This window comes from Chiloscyllium punctatum, chromosome 43 (assembly GCF_047496795.1).
Source record: "Chiloscyllium punctatum isolate Juve2018m chromosome 43, sChiPun1.3, whole genome shotgun sequence".
NCBI classification, from domain to species: Eukaryota; Metazoa; Chordata; class Chondrichthyes; order Orectolobiformes; family Hemiscylliidae; genus Chiloscyllium; species Chiloscyllium punctatum.
This window is the reverse complement of record NC_092781.1, coordinates 27,108,924-27,130,011: the sequence shown is the minus strand read 5'-3', so window position 1 is coordinate 27,130,011 and position 21,088 is coordinate 27,108,924. Positions and strand designations below refer to the sequence as shown.

General features: G+C 42.4%; 1 non-coding gene across 1 annotated transcript; it reads right to left on the bottom strand.

The window, feature by feature from the left end:
- Positions 1–7,441: 7,441 nt before the first annotated feature.
- On the bottom strand, positions 7,442–7,516 carry trnai-aau (transfer RNA isoleucine (anticodon AAU)). Its single transcript has one exon. It is a non-coding gene; the product is annotated as a tRNA-Ile (tRNA).
- Between the last annotated feature and the right edge of the window lie 13,572 nt (positions 7,517–21,088).

Here is a 21,088-nt window from a genome sequence, read left to right as displayed (position 1 = left end):
GTGATGTTGATATTACATCTCAATGTCTGTGGTGTACCATTGACTTCCGTGTGATATTCAAACCAAATGGCCTTTTGTAGCTCAACTGGTGGATCGGCTGATTTGTGATGCAGAATGATCCAAGCAGATGAGCTTCCTTTCCCACAATGGCTGGCCTCGCCATGAAGGATTCTTCTTTTCAATCCTTCAATCCACCTGTGGTTTGTTGAATCTCAGGGTAATCCACCAATTGTCTACTTCGCAGATAGAGGAATCTGCTTAACATGTAAATAATAATCTCAAGCCTCCTCTATCTATATAACAGTGAACAGTCACACATTTGCATTTTTAAATGACCTAACCCGCTTCATTGGAATAGGGACACTGAATTGTCGAGTTGTGAGCAAACCACGTTGGCTCATAAGTGCCGAATTGCCTCGCTTTCGGAGCACCTCCACATCACGGGAGGACAAGAAACCATTTATCCCTGTTCACCCAGGTTGATGTGAAACAGCTGCCAGGTTGTCCCTTGCGCACAATCGCGTTGCCCAGATTTCTGGATCAACGCGCAAGCGCTTGTACCTCACATTACCAGAAGTTAAACACCAATTCACCACTACCCTCCACCCAAAGCAGTATCTCTTTCCTTCACAGTTGGTAATGGTCATAAATGACGGGTCTGCAAAGCCAGTAAACAAAATGTATCAACTCGGTCTTTTGGGCATCGGTAAGGTTCCGAGTATTAAACTGATTGAGGGGAAGTGTGTGCAGCTGCTGTTGCCGCTTCTCACCAGCTTTGTGTCTCTCTCAGCACTCAATTCCTCACTCGCACCATCGCATTCTCCATCTTCATTCTGGATGCATGAATAGACCTAAAGACAGTCCACACTTCAGTTGATTGATGGAGTGGAAACAATGGGCTTTTTCTCGTATAATGTCTTTATTAATTCATCGAATAATTGCTGTCAGTGGATGGTTCACAGCACTTTTGACCTGTTTTCTGGACTTGGACTGAGTAACCTGATAAATAAATGTATCTGCAGCAATTTAAGTTGCACCGCTTCCACCCAACTTCTCCAAGTATACACAAAGACATAACATAATCACTGAGATTAACGCTTGTGAATCTGTAAAATGTGTAATACATGTTTGGAAGGAGTAACTGAAATAAAGAACATTGGGCTAATGGTAAGTTTATTGGTAGTGTAAAACAGCAGAGAGATTCCAGTGTCCATGTACAGAGATCCCTGAAAGTTGCCACCGAGGTTGATAGGGTTGCGAAGAAGGCATACGATCTGTTAGCTTTCATTGGTAGAGGGATTGAGTTTCAGAGCCACATTGTCATGCTACATCTGTTCAAAAATCTGATGTGACCGCACTTGGAGTATTGCATGCAGTTCTGATCAATGCATTAGCGGAATGGATGTGGAAGCTCTGGAAAGGGCTCAGAGGATATTTATTCGGATGTTGCCTGGTACGGAATGAAGGTCTTATGAGGAAAGGCGGAGGGCCTCGAGGCTACTTTAGTTAGAGTGAAGAAGGTTAAGAAGTGAATTAATTGAGACCTATAGGATAATCAGAAGGTGAGCTAGGGTGGACAGTGATAGAAGTTTTCCTCGAATAGTGATGGCTAGCACCAGGGTACATAGCTGCAAATTGAGAGGTGATGGGTATAGGAGCGATGTCGCAGATAGTTTCTTTACTCAGAATGTAGTCAGGGCGTGGAACACACTGCCTGCTGCAACAGGAGACTCGAAACCTTTAAGGGCTTTTAAATGGTCATTGGACAAATATATGGATGAAAATGAAATTGTGTAATACAGATAGACTTCAGATTGCTTCCACAGGAAGGTACACAGAGCCTCTACTGTGCTGTAATGTTCTATGATCTATGTTCTATAATATCGGTCATCCACAGGGTATGAAACTGTCACACATGGTGAAGAGGAAAACTACTGATTTCCTTCTGCGATCCAACTCTGGGTCTCTGTGACACTGGCTCTTCCTCTACCCATTCAGTTCCTTGTGAACATGACTAGTCAATAAAATGCACATTATAGTAAGAGCATTAAGGAATATAATTGGAGCAAATGGGAGAATTGGTGCTAAAATCATATCTTGCCAGTCAAAAATCAAAATTCCAGGATTAATACAAAAACGTGCATTTCTCCATCAGAACAATGATACTTTATCTATATTCCTTCCAGATTCTTACACAAAGTAGAAGCTAATATTTCTTTTAAAAAAAAACACATTTTGGAGAAAAGCAGAACTGCAGTTGCCAGAACTTCAGTCTGACAATTCTCAGCTTCTGGTAACAAATGGCCATAAATCGATCAATGTTAAAAGTAACGGCCAACCAGACGGAACAGTCTGTTTCTTCACGAGCTCGAAAATGTATAATGCTGCACACGGAAGTGATGTCCAGGTAAAAAATAATTAAAATAATATTTCTGAACTGTTTCAATATGACCTCAGTGATGATGACCATTCGATCCGCTGTGGCCATGGCAACCAGGTAATATGTTGTGCAAGTGGAATGGTCACACTTTCCCTCGGGCCAGCATCGCAATGGCTCACAGATTAACTTCAACAGATGAATGAGAATTGAGTAAGAAAATTGTTGGCGAGAATAATTTTCAAGTGAGTAAGAACGGCAGGGTTGAAATTGGAATGCAAGAGTTAAAACAATTCGTGATAAGGTCCGTCAAAATCTCATCAAGTTCACGACATACCCACATCCATGATTAATAACTTCTTACATACTAATTCGGAGTCATGAAGAGAAAGCAACAGAAAGCTCCCAACTGCGTCAGAGTGTGAACTGTTCTAACGAGGGTGACAAAATTAGACTTTGTAAGTTTTGAGAATATTCGTAGCTCACGTTGAGGTTCTGGATGTTGGTTTGCTCGCAGAGCTGGGAGGTTCATATTTAGACGTTTCATCACCCTACTAGGTAACCTCTTCGGTGGGCCTCAGTCGAAGCAGTATACATGACTCCTGCTTTCCATTTATATCTTTCGGTTGGTGATGTATTATTTCCTGTGGTGATGTCATTTCCTGTGGTGATCTCAGTTTCTGTTCTTTTTCTCAGGGGGTGACGCATTCAATTAGACCCCATCTACCACCCCCTGAGAAATGACATCACCACCGGGAATGACATCACCACAGGAAATAACATCACCAACCCAAAGAAACCCAAACATATAAATAGAAAGCAGGAATCATGTACATTGCTTTGTTTGAGGCCCACTGAAGATGTTACCTAGGAGGGTGAACCTCCCATCTCAGCAAACCTACATCCAAAATTTGAATTTCTCGTTCAACCACTTGGCTGGAATTTTCCAAACACACGAGATTCCGCTGCTGAGGAATGATCAGCACTGCACAAGAGATGCCTTTACTGGACTGCTGCAACTTCATCAGGTAGCATTGGAATAGGATCATAAGACACAGAATTTAAAGCAAAAGATTACAGTGTCCTGCAACTGAAATGATACATTGAACAAACCGAGATTGCTGCTCAGTATTTCATCTGTTATAAAGGTTTGCAGGTTTGTTCATTAATTTGTAAACCCCAGAACTTGTTTGAAGTCGCATTCTCGAGATAGCTTGAGGTTTTGTTTCAAGAAAGGTGACATCTCAGCTCAGACAGGATCCGTTCAGTTGAGGAGGAATGCGACGGACGTCTGAAGATGCTCAAGGACTCCATCATAAGAACAGGATACAATGTTCTCTCATTGAAAGCCAGTTCACACATGCCACAACGAGATATTGTGATGACCTCATTCGGAGATAGACATGGGATGCAACGGATAGGATTGTCCAGTACTTCCCAGGAGCAGAGAAATTGTGCTATATTCTTCGCAGCCTGGTACACATTATCGATGAGGGTCAGCACCTCGTCAAGACCTTCCCTATGCCTCCGCTTCTCGCCTTTAGTACCTGCTGCACCAAAACCATTGTTTGCAGCAAATTGCCCTGCTTTCAAGGCAACATCGACCACAATACCGTACAACTCTGTCATGGCAAGCATTGCAAGACGGGTCAGACTATCGACATGAATACCAGCATCACACGTGAGGAAACCACCCCCCATGTACGAGGTATGCACTCACGTGACTCGGCCAACATTGCTTATTTCGTACGCTACGAGCATGGATGGCCCAAAGCATGGTACATTGGCGAGACCAAACAGATGTGTGACAACTGCTGAAGAGGCACTGCGCAACAACGCCATACAGGGGTGTTCCCTCCCAATCAGGGAATGCTTCAGCTGACAGGGACATTCAGTTTCAGATATTTGAGTGACCATCTTCCAAGGTGGACTTTGGGATATGCACCAATGCAGTGTGGCAGAGAAGAGTCTGACAGCAAATTTTGATACCTATGAAGATAGCCTCAAACGTGACCTTGGGTTCATGTCACACTACACCCTGCACTCTCTCTCTCTCATACACACAAACAAGCACACACACACACACACTCCTACATACTCACACACTCACGCAGACCAGCTGTCAGACACACGCTCTCTCTCATGCACACACACATATACGCGTCACACTTAAACCCACGTGCAGACACCGTCTTACAGTTTTGTACTCCATCACACACACACACACACACACACACACACACACACACACACACACACACACACACACACACACACACACACACACACAATTTACCCGGCATACACGAACACAAACACAAACTCTCTCAAGTCACTCACAAGCACACACACTTACATGCACACACTCACAGTCTCCATCTCTCATAGACAGGCACACACATACAAGGAGATGGGGTGAATTTGCATTTTCTGAATTACACATGGAGATATTATTTTATTTTGCTCAAAACGCACACGTTCTGTGGGCAGTAAATGCAGACAGTCAATTCATGTCATATTCTATAAACTCCTACTGTGGAAATACAACCAGTCCAACTCAAGTTTGGGATAAAGACAGATTCTAACCTTGCAGATTTAAAGCATTGTCTGAGCTGAGATTTCAGCTTTTTAAAATAGAAAATCTTAAGTTATCTCGGGAACGTGACTGAATAAAAGTTCTGGGATTTTCATATTAATGAACTGACACCTGCAAGCCATTCTAAAAGATGGAAGACTTAACGAAAATCACGCATGTTCAGTATATCATTTCTGTTTCCTGACACTGTAATATTTTGTTGTAAATTCTGTGTCTTACGATCTTCTCCAAAAGTTACCTGAAGAAGGTACAGCTCTCCAAAAGCTCGTGCTACGAAACTAGCCAGTTGGACTATAATCTGATGTGTGATTTTTAACTTCGTCCACCACAATCCAAAACTGGCATCTCCAGTCAGCATTGGCCAGTCAGAGAAAGAGTAGTTCAATAGTCCCATTGCGGAAAACCGTCAGAGACCTCAGGCAATGCTTCCAAATCCAGATTCGGCTCACAGTTATCTTAATAGTAAGATCCTGCTACCAGAAATGTTAAACTTGATTTCTAATTCCTGAAAAATGTCAGAACCACAGTGTGCTTTCCGGTCTGAAGAATTTGTTACAATAGCGGTTTATCACCCTCCTTAAACTGCATTGTGTCATTAATTTGAAGTCCACCTATCATTGTGAGGAGGAACATGCCAAGAACAAAAAAGGGAACACAGTGCAGCAAAAACCATGTGCCATAAAGTAAAACTTGTAATTTTTAAATAACGCTTGAAGCGCCACTTATATGCACGCAGGAAAATTCTGTCCTCATATATAGGTTTAATTATTGTCTAGAAATTGAAAACTGGAATTGCTGTAGTTTTCATGAGATAAAAAGTAAGTTCAGATAAAAAAGATTCGATGCGTATGCACGCAGATCTGTGAGTTGAATGCAAGTCCTGTAACACCAAATGACGTCCATGGTTTCATTACCACAAGTCAAGTCTGTGATAGCATACTGCGCACTTCTTTGGATGAGTGAAGCACCAATCAATGTCAGGAAACATTACACACGATAGGATTAGACAGGCCATCAGAGAGACAGTACATCTACCAGGCTATGCATTCTCTCACTCTGCCACTGGTGTAATGACAGCATTGATTAACATCAATGCAATGCACTGAAGTAACCGGTTAAAACGTGTTGAACATGACTCTTGAACCTGCTTTCTCGAACACCTGGATGAGGAAGGATACCGGAAGTGTGGGAAAACCACGTTTCCAAACAAGATCTAAGCAGTTCCCACTCAAAACATCTTTGACCGTTCCTTCACTGTCAAGCGAACAACTTTCTGAAACATCCCTCCTAACAGCACTCTTTCTGTTGCTGCGTGAGTAAGGCTCCTCTGGTTTAAGAAGGCATCGACCTTTGTCAGTTTCACATCAGCATTGGCTACACATTTCCAACTCAATGTTGCCATTTTGATGCACTTTCTGACAACGATATCCGTGGAAACAGTCACTGATTACAAACTGAAGCGTTTGAACTCTGCATGAAGCTGAAAAGTCTGGATGGTCCTAATCTGAATGGACAACAGAAAATTCCAATTACATTCTATCGGTCAGGCAGCAATACTGGTACGCGTGAAGGTTATTTCATTATGATTCACTCATCGGGTGTAAATATTGAGGGATTAGCATTAATTTTCAGTGCTGACCTTCAGAAGGTGATGATGTCAGCGTGATGACTTTTAATCGCATTGTTAGGTCAACGAGAAAATAAAAGACTGGATCAATAAAATATTTATAGTCTGGTTTTGATATTAGAACGTTAATATTTTAACATTTTGAGGACAGAAATTGCAAAACCTGATCAGAATTAAATGTTGACATTATCAGCTGTTCGTGGTTGTCATTCCAGATGTAAGACAAACAAGGAATGGCATGACTAAGTCCTTCTGCAAAAAACTCCATCGTACAATGTTAACGCTACAGTCACCAATTGCAGAATCTTAATTGTTTCATGCACAAGAAACTCATTGTTTCAGGCATCTGCAGGAGAAACGTGTAGGACAAACTAAAATTAAAACAGAAATTGTTGGTAAACTCACCGTGTATAGGTACATATGTAGAGAATTGAAGCCTGAACTCTGGTTCTCCTCCGAGACTGTGCCTGGTCTGCTTAAACTGCATATATTTCATGTTTTGCATTTGATTGTGGACACAATTGAGACTGATTGATTTGCTGCAGACAACATCCACCAATCATCACGGGTACGGTGATCAAGTCGTGTGTCTCACCCTGTCAAATGTTTTATTGCGCAGGTGAGGCTTCCTGCATCTTGGATTCGTGGAGCACGTTGTTTGGAAATACAGCAACGCAGCTGAGATCCTGCGTCGACCAGCGAGTTGATGTTCATGACAGCGATGGTCGGCTTTCGAACGAAGACACATCTCAAGCGATCATGTGACAAGTTCTTGCAGACAGTGAAAGTAAAATGTCACCGATCCCTGACACCGCACCGCTTACCACGCCATCGTTTCGCATGGTGCAGTGTGGGGATTGAACCCACGACCTTGGCGTCATTAGCACCACGCTCTAACCAGCTGAGCTAACCGACCAATTCTGCTTTCCGCTCGAAAGCAAATGCCTATATTGCCAGAGCTCAAAACCACGGCGGCTGTTCATTTTCTGCTTCACATCGATCGCACGACAGTCTGAAGTGTTTCCTTTTGTTGCAAAGCTTTTCAACAAAAAAAGCATTTACTTTTCCGAACGTGTATATTCGAGTTAACCATTTGCTCTGATATCCAAAATTAAGCACAATGTCCGGACGCATGCAATTTCAATCGCGATGCCACCAGCTCAGCTGCAGCTTGTCATGTTGACAAATATCGTCTGGAGAAACATAGTTTCAACGGTCGCACAATGTTCTTCTGTATACTCACAGACCTTTGGAGTCAGGGTTATGTGCTGCTGATAAACTGCTACGAACCCTATGACAAATGCATTTGAATTGTAATCTAACAGTGGGATTCTTTCTGCTCCCGAACGACGCAGTTGCTTTGGTGTCAGCAACTGCTCAGAAGTCAATTGTACGTTTTGCTCAAGGACTCATGTTGCTTGTGCAATCTTCGTTTGACAGCATATATTGCAAGTTATCACGCCTTCCTTCAGCGTTTATTAGCGACAGATCAGCTGCGAAGATGATTGCTTCAGACAGCATGATACATCCTACATTTGAAAATGGAAAAGGTGCAACCGTTTACAGGCTGAACACTCACTCACTATTTTGACTGGCGCGTCAGAGGCTGGGAGCTGATCTTACGGAGGTTTTCCAATCATGAGGGGCATGAATCGGGTAAATAGACAAGTTCCTTTCGCTCAGATGTGGCAGTGCAAAACGAGAGGGTATAAATCTGGGAGTATGGGCGTGTGAGAATTCGAAAGGCAGTGAGGGCCAACGGTGCACGCAGAAGGTGGTGCGTTTTGGAATAACTTGCCAGACGATTTGGTGATGGATGGTATCATTCCAATACTTTTAAGGAATCTGGACGTGTATTTGAATAGAAAGGGTTTCGAGAGAAATGGGTCAAGTGCATGCAATCGCGGCTGGATCAGTTGAGGACATGTGTTCGGAATGGACGAGTTCGACCGAAGAATGTGTTTTCAGTGCTGTCCATATCTAATGGCTCTATGATAGTGCAGGTGAAATGGTAAAAAAGATAAATAAAATAAATGAAGTAAAATTGTCTGAAGTTGTTGAATTCAAATTACTTCACGAAATTTTATTTCAATTATTTTATTTATCTTTTTCAGTTGTGTTTTTTTCACTGTTCTGTACCTCTTATTTCTTGATTGTCTCTCTTTCTCTCGCTCCCCACTCTCTCAATACCTTTTTCCTCTCCTCTTCCCGCTTTGCGACCCTTCTCCCCTGTTTCCATTTTGTCTCTGCTTCACCCATCCCCCACATATTTTGTCACATAGCACTGTCTTCAGCTTGTCTCATTCACGGCTCCTAATCTCCCATTAATCTCTCCATGCACTATCATTATCACCTTTGCATCTGAGGCTTGACTCACCTTCTGTCAGCCTGGTATAAATAGCTTCCTTATTATCCCCCTTTTTTATCTTTAACAAAGCGTCAGTTCGATTCGAAACGTCAGCTCTATCCGTGCAGATGGTGCCAGACCTGCTGAGATTTTCCAACCTTTTGCCTTTTAGTTTCAGATTCCAGAATCCGCAGTAATTTGCTTTTATTAATGGCTCTATGATGTTGCTGGTGATATGATAACTCCAGTGTCGGTGCATAAGAGGTGAGCAAGCGTGAGGGTGAATTCTCTCTGGAAGTCGTGTGACAAGTATTAACAGAGATCCAGGAAAATAACATGAACGAATCTTTGATTTGAATTGAAGCCTGAACTCTGGTTCTCCTCCGAGACTGTGCCAGGTCTGCTTAATACTGCATATATTTCATGTTTTGCATTTGATTGTGAAAACAATTGAGACTGATTGATTTGCTGCAGACTACATCCACCAGTCATCACGGGTACGGCGATCAAATCGTGCGTCTAACCTTGTCAAATGTTTTATTGCGCAGGTGAGGCTTCCTGCATCGTGGTTTCGTGGAGCACGTTGTTTGGAAATACAGCAACGCAGCTGAGATCCGGCATGGACCAGCGAGTTGATGTTCAATACTTTTCAGGAATCTGGACGTGTATTTGAATAGGAATGGTTTAGAGAGAAATGGGTCAAGTGCATGCAATCGTGGCTGGATCAGTTGAGGACATCCTTTCGGAATGGACGTGTTCGACCGAAGACTGTGTTTTCAGTGCTGTCCATATCTAATGGCTCTATGATAGTGCAGGTGAAATGATAAAAAAAATAAATAAAATAAATAAAGTACAATTGTCTGAAGTTGTTGAAATAAAACAACATCAGGTAATTTTATTTCAATTATTTTATTTATCATTTTTATTTGTGTTTTTCACTGCTCTCTACCTCGTATTTCTTGATTGTCTATCTTTCTCTCGCTCCCCACTCTCTCACTTTCAAAGTTTTAATTTCCCAGCAGTTTCAGCACACCGTAATGTTCCAATTGGAATGCACCGATGATAAAGGCACTGACGGTGGCAATCTCGATAGCTAATGCCTAATTGTGCGACAGTAATTCATGCGCTGTTCCGAAGTGTCACAAGTTTTGTCTCAGAGATTAATTTCTGTCGTGGAACAAGCAGGATTTTCCAAATGTCTCAAAAACATACAGTAATCTTGGGACTGGAAAATGATGCAAGCGCTGGGCTCACTTATGTCACTGGAGATTGAATTTATGTACAGTCTCAAGATATGTGGAGACAACACCTGCTCCAAGGATACCATACCTGAGACATCAGATAAAATTAAAATGCACTTAATGCTGCAAGTGAAATAAAATAATTTGACAATATGCATCCTAAACTGCCATCAAAGGGTTTGAGAGTACGCCAAATGGTTTGACAGAGAAATTGCTCAGCTTTCAACACCGTGCAACAGAAAGCATTTTCTCTAATGATGCTTTCCCAACGTTTTGCAATGTTCACGGATCAATGAATGGGAAATATCCGATTGTGGATTCATAGATGGCGCATGATTTTAAGGAATACAACACGTAACTTCTTTGTTCAGAATATAACATTGTTGAAATTCATTTATTTTTCTCTCTGCTTTGTGAAAATCTTTTCGTCCTTGATAAGTCCTATGGATGTTACATTGGCATCTTTTCACTGTATATAGCAAAGGGGAAGTGAATCAAATGTGGATGCACGAGAATGAACCTCCAAAGGCAGACGATTGCATGGTATGAAGAACTTTGTAATGGCATTCGTCACAATCAGTGATTTTTCGTTTTGTTAGTACTTTGTCTGTTCGTTCGACAAAGTGTTTCCAAGTAATCGCTGTGTGAAATTTTTATTTTTGTGCTTGTACTGACACGTGTGTGTGTGTATAAATGCTTGCGAGAATGTGTGTGTGTTTGTTTGTGTTGTGTACCTGTGTGTGTGTTCGTTCCAGGGTGCCTGTATGAGTCATTGCGTCCGGATTTCTTAATCTGGCCATCTAAATGTGGGAATGGGTTTGTGTGTGTCTGTATGCATGGGTGTGTCTCTATGGCAGTGTGTCTTTTTGCGTGTGTGTCTGTGTTTAGTATGCATTCAAATATAAGCGGGTGAGTGAGTGTGCCTGTGTCAGCGTGTCTCTCTGTGTCGTGTCACTGTGTACACATGTGTCACCATTTTATCAAATTGTACATAATTCAGCATCATTGCATATTCTATAATGTTCGTCCGATGTCTTTGAACCGTTGTTGCAGAAAGTGATCTTTGAAAAAAGAAACATTACTTACTGCTGACTAAAGAACCCAGGTTGGTTTGTTCTTTACGCTGAACCTGGCACAGTTAAATAGTTGACCATAACACGATGCTCTTCTGAACACGAGTCTCTGAACCTGAACGTTTCAATCTGCATTCTCTCCACAGATCAGGCTAGGGTTCTGTTTTTGTAACGGCTTCCGTTCAACTTTGTGGCTATGTCACAGAACTGGTGACATTAAAGATTTTCTGTGACCTGTGGATGAGTGAAAGAGTAATCATTCCAAAAATCAGCCAGGCAGTTTTGAAGACTTAGTAATGATCACCAGAATGGAGAATTGTGTGTCAAACAACTTCACGCCTTCTGTGTCTCTAATTTATTTTGAGGCTCGGTTAGATTTTTGACAGATGAACGAATGATGGATGACATGGATAGACAGAAATGTACGGATGAGATCACAAATAGATCAGCCATGGTCTAAATCATTGGAAGAACTTCATCGAATCGTCAAGTTACCTACTCCTGTTCCAAAATCATACATTCCTCTGTTTTATTCAGCACTTGGAATCTGCTTCCCAGGTGCAATGGGAGAGCATTTCAGATTTCAAACCTGTGGATCGAAACAGGAGATAAGTTTCCAGAGTCCCGAAAGACTGTCATGTACCGTGGCCTGTAGACTCAGAAACTGTGCGATGGAAACACGGGTTGGCTGGCGAACATCTGACAGGCCCCGCTTTATACAGCTTATTCCCTCTGCAAGTTTTGCTTCATTTGTCGGTTCTACCATAAACCAAGATTCATTGTGTACGGAGCATCTATCATTGGCCAGGCTTAGTTGAACAAACAAACTGATCACCCTGTATGCAACATTTAACAGCGGAGCCTCCAGGAAATCAACTGCTGAATGAGTGATTTTGCTGATCAAGAAAATACGGAAATGAAGCAGGAGTATGCCATTCATTTCATGCCGCACAATTCATTCATGCTCATTCTTTGGATGTGAACAGGTTGTCGCAGAGGAAATAGTCTTTACAGAAAGTGGACAACGGTGGGAAGGGAACTTTACTGCTGGTGGTGGGGTCCGTTTGTCAGTGCTGAATGATGTGATGTATAAGAAGATTAGCTTAAGGCCAACGGTCCACTTCGGAGCAGCGAGAAGCAGGAGCCAGGACGAGGTGACGTTGGTGACAGGTGATTGTCGGGAAGGCTGGTAATTATATTTAAACTTCTTACCTTCAGGCCAGCAAGGGAGGAGCGAGCAAAGACTTTGGGAAGGGTAAGTAGAACAGTTTGTATTTGCGTGGTTGCGTTACTGAGACATTACTCGGTCATGTCTCCCACACATCCTCCTCCTCTAACCGATAAAAAAGTTGTGGGCGCCAGATTGACAAGGTAAGGTAAGTAGTTTCTTTCCTAATCCTTTTTTTTCAGTAGTCACTTCAGGAGTTAAAATAGTGGGAATGGAGTTTAGGGCAGTGGAATACTCCTCCTGCAGGATGTGGTAAGTAAGGGTCACCACAAGTGTCCCTGCTGACTACATCTGTGGGAAGTGCACCCAACACCAGCTCCTCGAAAACCTCGTTTGGGAACTGGAGCTGGAGTTGGATGAACTTCGGATCATTCGGGAGGCAGAGAGGGTTATTGACAGGACTTACAGAGAGGTCGTCACTTCCACATAAAAGAAAAAGACGGATGGGTGACAGTTAGGGGACAGAAAGGGAACCGGCAGGTGGTGCAGGGATCCGCTGTGGCCATTCCCCTCAACAATAAGTATACTGTTTTGGATACATTTTGGGGGGGATGACTTACCAGGAGAAAGCAGTGGGGCACCTACTGCTCGGAAGAGAAGGGGGAAGAGGAGCAGAGCATAAGTCATTGGGGACTCGACAGTTAGGGGAACAGATAGGAAGTTCTGTGGGGACGAGAGAGTCTCATGGTTGGTGTTTTGTCTCCCGGATTCCAGGGTCCATGATGTCTCTGGGGGGATGGGGAGCAGCCCCAAGCCGTGGTCCACATTGGCACCAACGACATAGGTCTGAAGAGAGACGGGGTCTTGAGGCAGAAATTCAGGGAGCTACGATGGAAGCTTAGAGCTCGGAAAAACGGAGTTGTTTTGTCTGGTTTGCTCCCCGTGCTCCATGCTAGTGAGGTGAGGAATAGGGAGAGAAAGGAGTTGAACACGTGGTGACAGGTATGGAGCAGGAGAGAGGGTTTCGGGTTTTTGAATAATTTGAGCTCTTTCTGGGAAAGGTGGGACTTCTACAAGTTGGATGGTCTTCATCTAAACCAGAGAGGTACCGATATCCTGGATAGGAAATAAGGAAATAGATGGTGACATCTTGCAAAATGTCCAGATTACAGAGGAGGAAGTGCTGGATGTCTTGAAAAGGTTAAAGGTGAATAAACCCCAGGACCAGATCAGGTGTACCCGACAATTTTGAGGGAATCTAGAGAAGTGATTGTGGGGACTCTTGCAGAGATATTTGTATCATCAATAGTCACAGGTGAGGTACCAGAAGATAGGAGATTGGCAATCATGGTGCCAATGTTTAAGAAGGGCGGTAAAGACAAAACCAAGGAACTATAGAACGATGAGCCTGATCTCAGTGGTGGGCAAGTTGTTGGAGGGAATCTTGAGGGACAGGATGTACATGCATTTGAAAAGGCAAGGAATGGTTCGGCATAGTTAACATGGCTTTGTGCGTGAAAATTCATGTCTCACAAACTTGATTGAGTTTTTTGAAGAAGTAAGAAAGATTATTGACGATGGGCAGAGCAGTCGATATGATATATATGGAGTTCAATAAGGCGTTCGACAGGGTTCCCAACTGGAGACATCGTTAGCAAGGTTAGATCTCATGGAGTACAGGGAGAACTAGCCATTTTGATACAGAACTGGCTCAAAGGTAGAAGACAGGTGGTGTTGATGGAGAGTTGTTTTTCAGACTGGTGGCCTGTGACCAGTGGAGTGCCACAGGATCAGTGCTGGGCCCTCTACTTTATGTCATTTACATAAATGATTTGGATGCGAGCATAAGAGGTGCAGTTAGTAAGTTTGCAGATGACACCAAAATGGGAAGTGTAGTAGACAACGAAGAGGGCTATGCCCGAAACGTCGATTCTCCTGCTCCTTGGATGCTGCCTGACCTGCTTCGCTTTTCCAGCAACACATTGTTCAGCTCTGATCTCCAGCATCTGCAGTCCTCACTTTCTCCTAGCGAAGAGGGTTACCTCAGATTACAACAGGATCTGCACCAGTTGGGCCAAAGGTCTGAGAAGTGGCCGATGGAGTTTAATTCAGATAAATGCGAGGTGCTGCAATCTGGAAAGCAAACGTTAGCGTCACTTGTACATTTAATGGTAAGGTCCTAGGAAATGTTTCTGAACAAAAAGACCTTGGACTGCAGGTTTATAGCTCCTCGAAAGTGGAGTCGCAGCTACATAAGATAGTGAAGAAGCCGTTTGGTATGCTTTCCGTTATTAGTCAGAGTGTTGAGTACAGGAGTTGGGAGGTCATGTTGCGGCTGTACAGGACATTGGTTAGGCCATTGTTGGAATATTGCGTGCAATTCTGGTCTCCTTCCTATCGGAAAGATGTTGTGAAACTTGAAAGTGTTCAGAAATGAATTCCAAGGATGTTGCCAGGGTTGGAGGATCTGAGCTACAGAGAGAGGCTGAACAGTGTGAGACTGTTTTCCCTGGAGCGTCGCAGGCTGAAGGGGTGAGCTTAGAGAGGTTTACAAAATTATTAGGGGCATGTGCAGGATAAATAGACAAAGTCTTTTCCCTGGAGTCGGGGAGTCCAGAACTAGAGGGCATAGTTTTAGGGTCAGAGGGGAAAGATATTAAAGAGAAATAAGAGGCAAATGTTTCACGCAGAGGGTGGTACGTGTGTGGAATGAGCAGCCAGAGGATGTGGTGGAGGCTGGTACAATTACAACATTTAAGAGACAATTGGATGAATATATGAGGAGGAAGTGTTTGGAGGGATATGGGCCGGATGCTGGCAGGTGGGACTAGTTTGGGTTCTGGTAGGCATGGACGGGTTAGACCGAAGGGTCTGTTTCCGTGCTGTGTATCTCTATGACTCTATGATCCTAAAGTTATTAAGGAGGATTTACACTAATACAGCAGGGGGTTGGGAACAAAAATTGTAGGACAGGTACAGAAGAGGATGAGAGTAGGAGGTTCCCAAATCAAGTATTTGATACTGGAAAGCGAGAACCTGATTTGAACTTCAACGCGAGGAGGATCAAATAAAGTGGGTGAACTGGCAGAGTGGGTTGGTACCTGGGACTTCAATGGTGTGGCCCTTATGGAGACATGGATAGAGCAGGGACAGGAATGGCTGTTGCAGGTTCCGGAATTCTGATGTTTCAGTAAGAACAGAGAAGATGATAAAAGAGGGGGAGATGTGGCTTTATTAATCAGGGACAATATTAAAGTTGTAGAAAGGATGTTTGGGAACTCGTTAAATGATGTACTATGGGCTTAGGTTAGAAACAGGAAAGGATATGCTGGGAGTTTACTATTGGCCTCTGAATAGTCTCAGAGATGTAGTAGAAAGGATAGCAAAGATGATTCTCGATAGGAGTGAGAGAAGCAGGGTAGTTATCATGGGGGACTTCAACTTTACAAATATTGACTGGGATCACAACAGTATGAGTACTATAAGTGGGTCAGTTTTTGTCCAGTGTGTGTAGGAGGGCTTCCTGACACAGTATGCAGGCAGGCGTCCAAGGGGAGAAGCCACTTTAGATTTCGTTCTGAAAATGAGCCTGGCCACGTGTTAGATTTGGAAGTAGGTGAGCACTTTAGAGCCATCGATCACAATTTTGTTAGATTTACTTTAGTGATGGAAAGGTATAGGTGCTGTCCACCGAGCAAGAGTTACGGCTGGGAATGGGAAATTACGATGAAATTAGGAAAGATTTCGGAAGCGTAGAATGGGGAAGGAAACTGCAGGGGAGCTTATTCAAGGAAAAGCTCTTGTGTGTTCTGGATAAGTATGAATCTGTCAGGCTGGGAGGAAGATATAGAACGCATGCGCAGTGGTTTCCGAAGGAAGTGGAATCCCTGGTCAAGAAGAAGAAGAAGGCTTATGTTAGGACAAATTATGGAAAATCAGTTAGGGCGCTTGAGGGTTACAAGGAAGTCAAGAATGACCTAAAAAGAGAGGTCAGAAGAGCCAGGAGGAGACATGAGAAGTTGTTGGCTGAGAGGATCAGGGTTAACACTAAGACTTTCCATGGGTATGTCAGGAATAAAAGAATGACGAGAGTTAAATTAGGGCCAATCAAGGATAATAGTGGGAAGTTGTGTGTGGAGTCAGAGGAGATAGAGAAAGCACTAAATACATATTTTTCGACAGTGCTCACTATAGAAAATGAAAATGTTGGCGACAAAGATACAGAGATACTTGCATCTAGACAAGAAGAGATTAAGTTTCACAAGGAAGAGGTATTAGAAATAGTGCAGAGTGTGAAAATAGACAAGTCCCTGGACCGCATGGTATCTGAAGCAAGGGAAGTGATTGTCGAGCCTTTGGCAATGATCTTCAAATCATCATTGTCTACAGGAATAGTGCTTGAGGACTGGAGGAGAGCAAATGTGGTTCCCTTGTTCAAAAACGGTCGTAGCGACAACCCTGGTAATTACAGACCAGTGAGTCTCACTTCAGTTGTTGGTAAAGTGTTGGAAAAGGTGAAAAGAGTTAGGATTTATAACCATCCAGAAAATAAAAATCTGATCAGGGACAGTTAGCACTGTTTTGTGAAGGGTAGCTCGTGCCTAACGAATCTTATTGAGTTTTTTTGACAAAGTGACCATACAGGTAGATGACAGTACGTGGATTTCACAGAACTCTCGGATTACGGATATATTCGAAAAGTTTTCTTGGGAAAAAATAGATTACAGCAGCAATCAAATTTTCTCCTCCTCCTCCTCCGTTTTACCAGAAAGATCGTACCAGTTGTATTGTTTGCTCAATTTGTTGGTTATTTTCCAAACCTGCATTGAATCTATATAATAGCTCTATTCCAATGCAGGGGACCATTCATAGCATGCCACGAAATTTCCAATGAGAGAAGGATATCAGTTGCAGCAATGCATGGGATACTATCTGGATAATTATTAGAACCATCCCTTCCTCTATCTTGGCTCTTTTTTTGCATCTTCTGTTCTGAAGATACATTGTCAATTTCTCCCCTCACCCTGCAAAATGGACAGTTTATTCCTCCAAATAAGTGCTTAGCAGTGTAGCTCGCATCAATTTCTTTAGACGAGAGTTCCTAATGTCAGAAAATGGTTGCTTGCAAAGCTAAGCAAAAGGTTCGGCGGCAGACTCGCACACCGCATAAAAAAGGAGAAACTTCCGGCAGAGAATTCGATGTTCATGGAAGTGGAATTGTTTTTTTTTCGAATAGGATGCTGATGCCAGAAGACATGGACTCATGTATCGTTTTCGTTGGCTTTCCTCATAGCTGGTGGACAACACTAGCAGTCCAAAATTTTTATCTGTTCTCTCTGGACTCAACAACGAGAGAAAAGAAGATTTATTCAGCAGCTGGAGTGACGTCGAATTTCAAACTTGCGATAATGCAGAGGAGGCAGTTAACTGGATCGGGGCAGGGAACGATTTGGTGACAAAAATGCGTTCAGTTGAGAGCAATATCACCTATTGCTTTTAGTGGTTAGATTCCTATTCAGATAATGGAGTTGCACGTGCTTAATAAAGAATGGGGTTTGCAGGATGAAATTATGTTAACTGTTTCGATGTTTTCCGAGTTTTAATAACGAGGACATTAATATAGTTAAACATCTTATTGACTTAACAGTCAGGTGGAGTAACTTACCAGGAAGACAAACAATAGTGAGGAAAGGATAGTAACCAGCTTGAATCACACGAAATACAAACTATATCTGCATTGTTAACAATGGCCAATTTTGGGAAAGCTGGTAAAGACCCAAAGACAAACTTTGATCCATTGGTTTAAATTTCCAATCTGTTGCTGTCTGATACTGGTCTTGATCTCCCTTTCTGTGCAACTGATGATTCCTTATCATGTCGCACGTGATGCTCGCGCTGTTACTTTAAGATTGCGAAAGATGTCTCTTCTTAAGAGAAGATTAAATCCCTCCAATGAGAGAATTAGGATCCTTGGAATTTGGCATTAACTCCTTTAACTGTAGGAACAGCTTCAACGAACCCTTTTCAATTCAAAAGCTTTCTATGGTGACAATGCTATTCCTTTCTCACAGAAGTGCTGCCGTTGGTTATATTCACAGGAGTCATAAAGGTTGAGGTTCGGATATGACTGGAATAATTGTTGAGTTGGTTTTCTAAAGCAGTTGTTCAATGGAAAGGGAGTGGCCTCTTCCCGCAGTTCAAAATTCAGTTGTTTTGGGTTTGTCCAGCTGTTCTGTTTGATCCAGTTTCAGAAGCAAACCCAGAGAAACTGCTGGCTAAAGAAAGAAGCAGTTCTAATCTGTCCATTCTCTCTCTTCCTGTGACGTCTCTCCTGTAAGAATCTACGTTTGGTTTTACCTTTTTCTTGACCAATGGTATATTTAGGTGAATTTTGCAACATTATCATTAAGTTCTAATAGATTCGATGGGGATTCCAGATAGGCTCAGTTATTCTAAATACAGTACTTTTTTCGCTTGTTTTTCAAATAGTAGTCTCGAAATAGATACTGTTTTTATTAAAACTGAGTGGTTTCGCAAGCTGCATCACGCCTGGAATATCCACTCTACATATATTTAAAACAATCAGAAAGGATAGGGTCTGGGCTACATTCTTGGCACGTTTAATGTGGGTCTGGACTGCTCTATCACCCAATCCCGTGAATTGTTGTAATGAGTGGGGTTAGGATTTATTCAGTTTGATCAAGGAAGTCATTATGGAAGGTGCAGAGGGACTGTCGATAATCAGTCCATCCTACATAAGTGTAAAGATCTACACGGGCTCTGCAGAGTTGGAAATATCTGCGTCTATATAGAAAACGAGAAATAGTAAACATCATAATCATGTCTTACAACTTTTATATCTGTCGAATATTTTGGAAATATTTGAAGTGCAATATGTCGGGAAATACGTTGTTGCTTTGAGAATAGTTATTTTGTAGGCATAATCAGGTTAGATCCATGAACAAAATATTTTGCCAAAGTCACTCAGTTAATTGGTGTACTTCAGAAAAAAATATGTTCAAGTGTATTTACTGTCTTGCCTAGAAAACCATTAATACAATTGAATATACAGAAGTGATAATCTCGACATATCATCGACTACAAGATTGAAAATTAGAGGAAATGTGAGAAGTTGATTGCTCTGATGGCATTCTGGAGACATCAGGGTTTTTTTTCTCGGACATATACACTTGGGGTGGCGCTGCGGCTCCTTGATTAACACTGTGGCATTAAGGCGCCATGATCTGGCTTCATGACTCGCTGCGAACGACTGGTGTGGAGTATTTTCCTTCTCCCCGTGTCTGCGTGTGTTTTTTTTTTCGTGTGCTCCATTTTGCTGCCGCAGTCCAAAAAAACTGCAGAATTCGTGGCTTGGTCATGTTAAATTGCCATAGTATCATTCAATATATAGGCTCGCCAAAGGAATTATAGGGTTACAGGGATAGTTTGCGGGTGAATCGGAGTCGGATGCTTTTCAAAGAGAGGGTTTGGTATTATGGGAAAAGCTCTAAGTTGGGTTAATGGCCAGTTTCCACACTGTAGCCAATCTGAGCTTCATGCAGCTGACAGCGCAGGATATATCATGTGCGTGGATGGAGGGCAGACAATTCCAATAAAAGGTATCAGTCATAAACAGAACACACTGATTTGGTGCGCTTTCTTTATTTTTTAGAAATGTAAGGACAATCGATTGTCAAATGTAGTCAGCGTAGAGGTTTTAATGAAGATAGAGATGACAAAATGAAATAAGTGATTTTCAACCTTCATAAATAGTTACTCATCCTCGCATATGATATTGATTCGTCATTTCTCGGTAATTGTTCTCACTAGATTTTTTGCTCCAGTCTCTCGTTGTGTGCTATCGTTTCCAGCTTCTGCTCTTTCGGTCAATTTGCACGAATTTACTTTCTCCCAGGAACAAATCCATTGACATAGGTTTTGCTATTCAGTTGTTGAGAAATTTCATGTTTGACACATCTTTATCACATAAAATATTTTCCACAGCGAGTACTCAATGCCTTTCATCCATGATCTAAGAATATCATGGAAGGAGCTGATTTCGATACAGTCAAGACAAAGTTCGATTAACATTTAAGATGAAGAAATGTGCAGTTATATGGGAGGAAACCAAGAGAATAGTAGGAGGTATTGATCAGCTGGAGAGTTTGTGCACACATGGGAGACTGAATGGACCACTCTGAGTTACAGTAATTCCGAGTTTGTATGATACTTATTAGACAGTTTGGCCACCTGAAGAGACAAGCTTGCTGGATGCAGGGTTCAGCGACTTCACCTCATTGTAATGTGTTTATGGTAGACAAGTCCCCATGACCTGATCACAAACATCACAGACTTGAGAAGAATGCAAGTGAGGACATTGTTAGCGTCTTGCCCAAAGTATGTTGATCATGTTTTCCAACAGAAGACGTGGCAGAGGCCCGGAGATTAACAATATTTCTCCACTTTAGTAACAGGTTCAGCAGGAAAGATTCGTGAAATTACAGGCCACGAATTCTCTGACAATGGTAGGGAAGTTGTGGCAGACGTTTCTTCGTAACAGGGGCGACTTGCATTTAGAATCGGAAAATGAACTCAATCGCAATAGTCATACAGCAACAGGTTATACTTCAACAGATTTATTTGGAAGCAGTGGCTTTCG